Raw genomic sequence first — 12075 nt, 5'->3', positions numbered from 1 at the left:
GTATAGGCTAAACACATGTTAGTGTGATGAAATACATGTCTGTAATTTGATTTTTTCAAAGCAGGTGCTTCAGAAATTCATTGGACATATTAATTTCATCATATACTAGCTGATTTGATTTTTCTAGTTATAGTTTTGTTTTTAATGTCTTTAAAATTGCACTAATGGGATTTATGTCTATTCTACAGTGCATTTTGAAATGACTCCTATATCTTTGCTGTTTTTAAAAATACTTTTGTTATTACACTCCTCAAGAGTAACCTTCAAACTCTTTACTTGACTAGGTGAACAAGAGCATGCTCATCTGAGGAATAACAGCCTCATGACCAATGAGAGCCAATAAAATCTTCAGAACTGGAGGGGAAATTTTGCTCAGATTTCATAGGTTAGGACAAATCCTATGGCTTATTGTATGTTGTCTATCACAGATTAAAAATAAGAAAACTCTGTAAAAATAAAAAGTAATACTTAGCTTTCAAAAGTTTTACAATATCAGGATATTATGGTCTTTATATATTTTAAAATAAATTTATTCTCTGAGAGAGAACTGTTCTCTGAGAGGCTCTACCCAGCAGCTAACCAAAAAAGATGCAGAGACCCACAGCCAAATATTAGACACAGCTTAGGAAGTCTTGTAGAAGAGTTGGAAGAAGGATCTGTGGCCCTGCAGGGGATAGGGACTCCACAAGAAGACCAACAGAGTTAATAACCCAGACTCTTGGAAAGCTCCCAGGGACTGCACCAACAACTAAAGAGCATACAAAGGCTGGACCTAGGGTACCTGCACATATGTAGCATATGTACATGTTTGTCTTCATATGGGTCTCCCAACTACTGGAGTGGGGCTTACCCTGACTCTGTTACCTACCTGTGGATGGATCGTGTTCCCCTAAGTAGGCTGTCTGGCTTCCAGTGAGAGGATGTGCATAATCCTGGAGTGACTTGAGGTGCCAGAGTGGGTTGGTACCCAAGGGAGACTCTCCCTTCTCTGAGGTGAAGGGAAGGGGTAGAGGAAGAGCCTGTGAGGAGGTAACTGGGAGGAGAGGGGCAGCTACAATTCAGGTGTAAACTGAAGAGCTAAATTAATAGAAAGAAAATAAAGGAATAAAATCATTCTAAAGTATATAGACAGATGCGTAGATACAGATGTATAGATATGTATTCATTATTCCACCTACTAAGCCATCACCTATGCCCGAGTACCTATATTTTATTGAATGACATGATGTCATATCTAATAATTGAAATATATATATATATATATATATATATATATATATATATATTTTTTTTTTTTGGTTTTTCGAGACAGGGTTTCTCTGTGTAGCCCTGGCTGTCCTGGAACTCACTCTGTAGACCAGGCTGGCCTCGAACTCAGAAATATATTTTAATACAAGAAATTTTTATTTTGGAAAGATTGTATCTTTGTTGTTTGAATTATGTGTGTGTTTGGGGCAGGTGTGCACCTCTGCATGTGAATGCAGGTATCTGCAGAGTCCAGAAAAAGTTCTCTCTCCCCTGGAAAGAGAGTTACAGACTGCTGTGAGCTTGGTCCTAGGAAGTGAGCATGAGTCCTCTCTATTAGCAACAAGCACTCTTAAGAGCTCAGCCATGTTTTTCAGACCATCCTCCAACTTTGATTTTTTAAATGGTAAATAATTCAAACTCATATGAGAAATAAAAGAATTAACGTGGAAAACTTATATAAAAAATTGTATTCTCTGCTAATGAGTACTTCTCATACTTGATTTCTTTTAATCTTAAGGAAATGTAAGGGTGTGTGTATGGGAGTTAGGAAGTTGGGCAGGGAGATAAGAAGAGTGGAGGGGGAGAAAACTGATTATAAGGTACTATATGAAAAAAGAGTGTTTTTAATAAAAAAATCAAGTTTATTAAAATTTTAAAATTTAAGTAAATATGAAGGTAATGATTATGTTCACTTTACATATATATCTTATATATATGACAATGTATATATCATATACATGCCATACACACACACACACACACACACACACACACACACACACACACACAAGGCCTATAGCTAATTACCACCTAGCTAGCTTAGTTGTTCAATTCCTTACAAATTTAGATTCAGTTGTCTTTCCTATATGTGAATTTTGTTTATGAACTTCAAATATAGTCATACCTTGCTACAACACTAATCAGAATTTGAAAGTTTTTATATATAGACTATTTTAGATGCTGAATACAAATACTTATTTTTTGGTGTCTGGCTAATTGCACATAATACATTTTTTACATCTATCATACTTACCATAGTGGTTGATTTCCTTTTCTGTTGAAGCAATAATATCATTTTTTTTTTGTGAACATCTATTCATGGATAGGATATCTAGTATGCATATATGTGCCAATATATGAAAATTTATTTATAGTTAATACCCATCCATCTGTTGATGAGATTTTAAACTGTGTTGATACATCTCTTTGTAACTTTGGAAAAGAGAGAGTAAATATCTTCATCCTGTTGATTTCATTTATGTTAAATACTTTCATAGAGAATGGATGTATTATATTTAATGCAATAACTCATCTTTTAGTTTTACGGGTTATTTTCTCTATGTGGATCTTCTAGTGAATGCACCAATTCTTATCTACTCCAAGAATTTTAGAGTCTACAAATTCTTACTGGCATGGATTTCATAGGATTCCTTCTGACAGCTAGGAACTGGACTCATAATGATAGCATTACACTGGTATGTGATTAATGATCTCCAGTATCTTTATGTGTGCAGTGTCCCTGTTTAAGTTTTATTTTAACAAACCTCTACCCAGGTATTTTGTCCATTTGTAAAAATTAGTTAATTTATCATTTTGTTTGTTTGTTCTGGTTTTGTTACTCAGTTGTATTATTTAGTTTATTTTGGGTTATAAGTTTTTCATTAATATATTATCTGTAAGTATTTATATATCTCATAGTCTTCCTCTCCATCTGCAAAATCCCTCTTCAGTCTCTACCAAACAGATTACAAAAGACATTTACCTGCACTGCTTTCTCTTCAAGAGTTTTAACCACATTGCTCTTTGTGATTCTGTGAACCTCTGTACAGTGTTCTGTGTGGGTATACATGGGCATATTGGCACATGTTTATGCCTAATCAAGATTACCCTATTTGCTCTAAAAGCAGAGTCATGACTTATGTTTAGCAAGAAAGCTTGTTGAAAAAGCATATTATCTCATTATTCATATGTTTATTCTTAATGTTAGGCTACCATTGTGAGAAATGCCCTTCTAAAATAACCTGATTCGTATTTGTCACTTTATTCTATGCAGTAAATAAATTCTAATTATACCATTGGGGTTAGATTTCTGCCATATTCTGATGTTGCTAATCACTGATGTGTGGTTAAGCAGTATGCTGGGTTTCAAGTGCAAAGTCAAAGATAATTAGTAAGAGAATTGGTTGTTGATTAAATTGTATACCACTTTACATTAAATTTGGTAGAATCTTTATTTTACAAAAATGAACAAATGAGGGATGGAGGCAGAGGGGGCAGCTCAGCAGTTAAGAATATTTATTGCTTTTCCAGACTACTGAGGTTCAATTCCCAAGACCTACATGACACTGCATAAACATCTATAATACAGTTCCAGAAAATCAGATGCTCTCTTATACCCTCCAAGGGTATCAGTTATGTATATACTATGCAGACCTATATGCAAAGTACCATATCCATAAAATAATAATTAAAACAAATTAAACAAACCAATGGAAACTCAACAAATATCAACTATTTTCATACTTTTATATTATGTGAAATATCATTCTTTAATGTTTATTTTATTGTGTTATGTGTCTGAGCTTATGTGATATGATTTGCATTATATCTCATAAGTGCCATTACCTTAAGAGACCAGAAGAGGGCATAGAATGTCTTGGAGCTAAAGATAGAGGGTTGTGGCCTACCAGGGGTTTTTGGAAATGAATCTCATTCTATGAAAAACAGTCTCTAAACCACTGAGCCATCTATGCAGACCTTCAAAAGTTTTTAATGTTTGAAGATGCCTTCAAAATACATAAAACTTATTAAGAATTATTCCTTTAATCACTGTATTGTTTCCTTTGTGAACTACAAAATTCACAACGTTTGCCTAAACACAGACCCAAGAAATGACATTTACTTTTGCAGGACAATTTCAGATGACAAAACATAACAATTTGTTCAAAATTATGATGAGCAAGAAATCTGGTAAAATGCAAAACATAATTAGAATATCCATTTGAAATATACTTATTAATAATCTTAACACTGCGTGGAGTTTTCCGAAATTCAACACTGTAATTAAATTAACACTGTTTATGCTTTCGGTATTTAAACTCTGAAATTGCAAGCAATAACCATAAAATGAAGTAATAAATAATGATAATAACTAATTACTACAGAAATGGAAGAAACCATAGTAATAATTACAGTTTTTATTGACAACAGCTCCTTTATAGCTCTCCAACTTACTGGGTGATTCTACAAAGATTATTTTTATTGCCAGCAGAACTTGTGATCTCTCTCATTAAATAGAGCAAGCAGGTCCCCAAACACCCCAATCACATGACATTATTGTTAGTTAAAAAAAAAACCAAAAGGCTAAAAACACTAAGTCTCACTCTTTTATTCTGTAACCTTCATACAGGATCTCACAAATGCAGTAATTAAAGACCACTTCACACCAAATCCCCTTATTATTGTACTATTGAATAAATAATTGGAGTTGTTCTAAAGTTCAGAGAAAAAAAGAATGATTATACACAGAAACACACACACACACACATGCACACTCTCACACACGTGCGCTTGCTCTCTCCTCGACCTTCTCAGCAACCACAAAGGTTGTATTTTTGAACCATGGATTACAGAAATATCCTAGAAGTTATGGACCTGTGAAATAAAGCTTCTAGGATATAGAATCTTGGTTAATAGAGGAGTCTATATGATCCCTGGTGAATGTTTTCCTGTTAGATATTGGAAAGGTGTTCGGGAAATCTAATATTTGAAAGATATGATATGAAAAAATCGGGTAATTCCAAGTATATTGCATATTTAGAATCAAAGAGTGAAATACTGTTCCTTCCAGAAAAAATAGAGTTGCCTAGCTATTACCTCGGAATTGATGATGATTTATTAAACACAATGAAACAATTGGCATGGAAAAATGATTAAATCTGATAATATAAATTTGAGAAAATTGGTTATCAAAAATGGCCAGTCCAGTGGCAAGGTGAAGAAACACATCTGAGATAACAGGCTAGCTGTGATACATACATCAACATATATAATGCAAGTTCTGCCTGCTTGTTTGGTTTTTGTTTTTTCATTGTGTTACACCCCATAACATGGGTGGCGCATGCACACACACACACACACACACACACACACACAGAAAAGACTCAACCAAGTATTTATGAATATAGCACTTATAATGTAAATAATCACTGGGCAATCTCAAAAAGTGTAGCAAATGCAGGTTGTACTATTATAGGCTCCAACATACATTTGGTTGACTTAATGAAACATGTTCAGACTTACCAAGAAAGGAGAAAGGATGCTCACAGAAGCTAATGGAAATATAAAATGAAGTTCTCCTCTGAAAATTATTCAATATAATTCCTTAATAGTGATTATAAGTATATGTAATTGACTTGTGATTCTACTTACAAGAATAACATAAAAAATTGTATTTCTGTATGCATTAAGAGACAGAAAAAGGAGTACATGACCGTGTTATTTATGATTATGTGAAAGTAAAAAAATAAATCAGAGAGTAAAAACAAATGAATCATATAAAAATCTGTGTTAAGTGGATTTGATAAATACATCATGATATAGATATAAGATGCAATAGTATACTACGTTGAACTGGGCGTGTTTGTATTGCATGCACAATAGCAAGACACGTGACCAATGTTTTGTTCATTTGTGTTATGGGCACCTTTCTCAGATTCTCATGCTTCAATTCATATGCTACTGTAATGTGGTTTATGTTATATTAAGAAAGAGCCTGTATCTGTAGGTTTTGTGTGTGTGTGTTGTGTGTGTGTGTGTGTGTGTGTGCATTATATAGATACAGCAATACAAAATAATGTACACTGCCCTTCAATATTTAATAAAATTTAATACTAATAATCTTATAGCCCTACTTTTTGATGAAAAAGTGAAAGAAATAACATAATATAGTATCCAAAATTAGATATAAAGCTCAAGCTTTTCACATTGAAAAATATCATTCTTTTTTTATTAGATGTTTTCTATATTTCCATGCACGTGAATCGGCAGGATTAATATAGTAAAAATGGCCATCTTGCCGAAAGCAATCTACAGATCTAATGCAATCCTCACCAAAATTCCAACTCAATTCTTCACAGACATAGAAAGAGTAATTTGCAAATTCATCTGGAATAACAAAAAACCCAGGATAGCCAAAATTATTCTCAACAACAAAGGAACCTCTGGTTGAATCGTCACAGAGCAATTGTGATAAAAAACTGCTTGATATTGGTACAGTGACAGGCATTTGGAACAACAGAACAGAATTGAAGACCCAGAAATTAACCCACACACCTATGGTCACTTGATCTTTGAAAAAGGAGCTAAAACAATCCAGTGGGAATAAAGACAGAATTTTCAACTAATGGTGCTGGCTCAACTGGCAGTTAGCATGTAGAAGAACGCAAATCGATCCATTCCTATCTCCTCATAAAAAGCTCAAGTCCAAGTGGATCAAGGACTTCCACATAAAACCAGGTACACTGAAACTAATAGAAAAGAAAGTGGAGAAGAGCCTTAAACACATAGGCACAGGGGAAATTTTACTGAACAGAATAGCAATAGCTTATGCTCTAAGATCAAGAATTGACAAAAGGGACCTCATAAAATTACAAACTTTCTGTAAGGCAAAAGTCAATGTCAGTAGGACAAAATGGCAACCAACAAATTGGGAAAAGATCTTTATCAATCCTATATCTGATATAGGGCTAATATCCAATATATACAAAGAACTCAGGAAGCTAGACTCCAGAGAACCAAATAACCCTATTAAAAAATTGGGTACAGAGATATACAAAGAATTCTCAACTGACGAATATTGAATGGCTGAGAAGCACCTAAAGAAATGTTCAACATCCTTAGTCATCAGGGAAATGCAAATCAAAACAACCCTGAGATTCCACCTCACACCAGTCAGAATGGCTAGGATAAAAAACTCAAGTGACAGCAGATGCTGGAAAAAGAGGAACACTCCTTCATTGCTGGTGGGATTGCAAGCCAGTACAACCACTCTGGAAATCAGTTTGGCGGTTCCTCGGGAAATTGGACATAGTACTACCAGAAGATCCAGCTATACCACTCCTGGGTATACACCCAGAAGATGCTCCAAAATGTAATAAGGACACATGCTCCACTATGTTCATAGCAGCCTTACATATAATAGCCAGAAATTGGAAACATCCCAGATATCCCTCAACAGAGGATTGTATAAAGAAAATGTGGAACATCTACACAATGGAGTACTACTCAGCTATTAAAAACAATGAATTTATGAAATTCTCACAGAAATGGATCGATCAAGAGAATATCATCCTGAGTGAGGTAACCCAATCACAAGAGAACACACATGGTATGCACTCTCTGATAAGTGGATATTAGCCCAGAAGATCGGAATACACAAAGTACAATCCATAAACCACAAGAAACTCAAGAAGGAAGACCAAAGTATGGATACTTCGTTCCTTCTTAAAATGGGTAACAAATTACCCATGGAAGGAGTTGTAAAGACTAACTATGGAGCAGAGACTAAAGGAAGGACAATCCAGAGACTGCTCCACCTGGGAATCCTTCCCATAGTCAATCATTAAATCCAAACACTATTGTGAATGCCAGCAAGTGCTGGCTGACAGGAGCCTTAAATAGTTCTCTTCCGAGAGGTTCTGACAGTACCCGACTAATACAGAAGTAGAGGCTCACAGCCATCCATTGGTCTGAGCACGGGGTCCCCAAGGAAAGAGCTTGAGAAGGACCCAAGGAGTTGAAGGGTTTGCAACCCCTTAGGACGAACAACAATAGGAACTACCTAGTACCCTCAGAGCTCGCAGAGACTAAACCACCAACCAAAGAGTACACATGGTGGGACTAATGGCTCCAGCAGCATATGTATAGCAGAGGATGGCCTAGTCGGTCATCAAGGGCAGGAGAGGTCCTGTGAAGGTTCTGTACCCTGTGTAAGGGAATGCTAGGGCCAGGAAGTGGGAGAGGGTGAGTTGGTGAGCAGGAGGAGAGGGGAGGGGGAACAGTGGTTTTTTTTTTTTTTTTTGGAGGGGAAGCTGGGAAAGGAGATATTACATGACAAATAAATAATGAAAATTTCTAATTAAAAAAGTTGTTTTGGTCATAGTGTCTCTTCACTGCAATGGAACACTGTTAAGAAATATTGTAAAATGTCTTATTTTGTGATGGCAACTCTGATATTTGGACTATTATATAAAATAGCTTAAGGTCGAAGAATTTGTATTGACAGTCTATGTGCAGCATACACCATAAGGACTCAAAACTGGAAGAGCACCAAACGTTTGGTCAACACAGCCTCTGCAGTGGGAAGAAGGGAGAGGTGAATGTTTATGTCCCTCTCATTTTCTTCTCTCAGATAATCCCGGTGCCAGCTCAAGGATGGTGCCTCAGGTGGACAGGTCTCCTTTCTAGAACCAACCTAATAAAGAAAAGTCCCCACAGTCCTACATATAATTCCACCTTGCTGGTAATTCTAAAGCTCATCAAGTTGACTACTAACCAATATACCATCAGTTAAAATTAAATGAAGTGATAGAGATAAAAATTTTCAATCTTAGAACTTTTTAATCATTTGGAGCAAATAATTTTGTGGTGTGTGTATGTGTGTGTATGTGTGTGTGTGTGTGTGTGTGTGTGTGTGCGTGTGTTTAAATCATGATCACATTAATGTGTGGAAGCTAGGAGAATGTGTTCCATTTCCTTGCACTGGAGTTGCCTTGTCTAGAATCTGGGAATTGAAATGGACTCTTCTGCGAGATCAGCAAATTCTGTTAACTGAAGGATGGCTAATAGCATTCTGAACTCCCATTCTTATGGCTACCACAGTGGCTCCTGGATCATTTTGACAAATGGAATTATTTCCCAGCATGTCTTGTTTGGAGTAAAATATCCACAACACAGAACCAGTTATATTGATGATTCTTAATTATGAATAAAAATGTACAATCTTTAAACTACATTTGAGAAGTAAAATATAGGCTGTATATATAAATCTACCATGTGTGTTAATTTAGGTCCAATATCTCCCACTAAATACCCTTTATGATTTCTCCCTTCTAATTTTACAGAATTTTGTTTTCACTTCTTTGCAACTATTTCAGATGAACACTTAGCTAATTTGTATGCCTATAATTCTCGTTGTTCTAAAGGATACACTTTTCTGCTAATACCTACTTTGGTCTCTTAATTCTGCTTCCATTCTAAATCCTATCCTCAAATGCAAGTATATTTTATAATTACTTTTCTTAATTTCAATACCATATTAAAATTTTCAGGTTATTTATACTAAGGTGATTTTGTATCACCCACATTTAGGTTTGTACACTTCTGTGTTTTTTAGAAAAAGTGCATTGTGTCTTACTGATTATTAGACTAGACTCTTCTAGAGACATGTTTACTCTCCAAAAAATAATGTTACTTAAAAAGAATTGTCAAGAAATATGCTCAAGTGTATAAATCAGCATGAAAACATAAATTAATCCCCAGTGGAATTCTTATTAGAATTACCTGAAAAGCAATAATTGACAGCTTTCATGGTGTTTCAAAACACAAAGCAGAACCTTCAGTTTGGGTGTAAGTGTCTGTGAGTTTCATTTTACAGTATATTGCACTGCCCAGTATTTCAGCAAAGAAAGTGAATTTGAACAAAGTTGCAATGCCACTGAAAATTTATTCTTTTGAAACTGGCAATACTGATTTAACACAGTTTATGGGCAGGCATGTTTGACATAATCATTCCTATTTTAGAATGCCTGTGACCTAAGATGTACCATGCAATTGATGTCCAATCATTTTAAACATGATTTTAAAACTCAGCACTTTAACCAAGAGCTAGAGACTGAAGACAAAATCAACCTCTCTAGCTCACTAACCATAGAAACTTAAGTCTCAAAATTTGCTGACTAGGCTTTAGTGTATAAAATATAGACACATCCTTGTCTACCTCTTGGATTTTTAAGCCACATTTACATTTTCCTTTTTTTCACCATTTGCTGTAAATAAGAATTTTCTTCAAATTCACCTTACAAATCAGTAATTCCTTTTTGTATTGCCCCACTTTATTAAATATCTATACAAATTTTGTACTCAGTGTTTCTACTGAGTCTGTATAATTTAAGTTCCAGCTTTGTAGTTTCGTTTTTCCTCTCACAAGCCCATTGAATATCTTATCTTAATATTAACAGTGGTTGCTCTCAACTATCTAATTATGTTCCATTAATGTACTTCCCTTAATTATAGCAGCCTCTCTGGTGGTTAGTACACAAATGCTTAGGACACTACTTATGCCCTTTTGATGCATTTAAGGTAGTATTTAAGTAGGTATGAGTGTGTGTGAATGAGAGGAGGGGGAAACTCACACGCGAACCATTGTTTCATAGCCACACACTTTCTCACAGCTTTTGTAGCATTTTTTGAGTATAGCCTGCCTTAGGTAATTCTACTAGCCAATTCAGCTATATTTTGTTTCTTCTCATTTGTTAAAAAAAAAAAAAAAAACTATCAGTCCGGCTGGCAAGATGGAGCAAGGATAAATGAGCTTGCTACCAAATCTCATGACCTGAGTTTAATCCTCAGCATCCACATGAAAGACAGAGAGAATTGACTCCCACAGACTGCCTGCTGACCTCCACATTCATGCCATGTGGGATTAAATGAATAAATGCAGTTTTAAGCTCATCATCAGCTGTCCACAGAGATGCCATGATGACCTTCATCTCCTATGTTCTTACCCTAATACAGTCACTAGAAATATAACACTAGATGTGTCTAATTTTATAATTTACCAAGATTTTTAAATGTTAGTGTACATCATAATTATACACTTACCTGAAACACGTGTTTTGAAGTCTTAACACCAGTCAGAGCTTCTGGTTCTGAATCTGAGCCAGAAAATTTGCATTTCTCAAAATTTCCAGGTGGTGATGATGTTGTTTTTCATTGCTAAAAAATAAGTGAGCTTGACTGAGATTAGCACAACAGAAAGACAATTTTGTCTGAGGCCAGGGTTTGCTGAGTGTCAGGTAAGCAGCTTTCAACAGCATTGATTATCTGGTTAATATTCGCAGACATAATTCCAAAAGTTTTCACCACAATCAACTTTATATAGCTCCATGCAAATAACATAAATTCTTCATGGGAGAATTTGATTCAAAATAAACCAAGCATTTTCTTTTATTTTTAACATTTAAAAACATATTTTGAACAAAGTTGCAATGCCACTGAAAATTTACTCTTTTGAAACTGGCAATACTGATTTAACACAGTTTATGGGCAGGCATGTTTGACATAATCATTCCTATTTTAGAATGATAAAATAAAATTAAATCACATTCTTGTATCCCTTTTGTACCCCATCTCCTCCAAGAGACCCCCCTTCAATACCTACAATATCTTTTTTGTAATATTCCTTAAAATTTACAAAATATTATAGCAATTAAAATAAGTATTATAAAAGTTGTTTGATATAAAACAACAATCAATTTAACAGACTTATGTAGATGTTCATCTACAGCAATAGTTAAAATACATTTTTCTCAATATAAATTTTAAATAACTCCAAACATATTAACTGTATACTTAAAAATAATATGTCACTACTAGTATTTTCTTAAATGAACATGAATATATAAAGTCTTTTTGTTTGTTTTATATTTAGTAGAATTTAAAATTTTGGCTCTTACTGTGGTACAAGCCCAAAATAAGCACAATTTTTAGACATTGGGTTTCATTGTAATAAGACTGTACTTCAATGACCCTCACATCACCAAAGGA

The sequence above is a fragment of the Mastomys coucha genome, unplaced genomic scaffold, assembly GCF_008632895.1.
Source record: "Mastomys coucha isolate ucsf_1 unplaced genomic scaffold, UCSF_Mcou_1 pScaffold20, whole genome shotgun sequence".
In the NCBI taxonomy this organism is placed as follows: domain Eukaryota; kingdom Metazoa; phylum Chordata; class Mammalia; order Rodentia; family Muridae; genus Mastomys; species Mastomys coucha.
Note: the sequence above shows the minus strand (reverse complement) of the source record.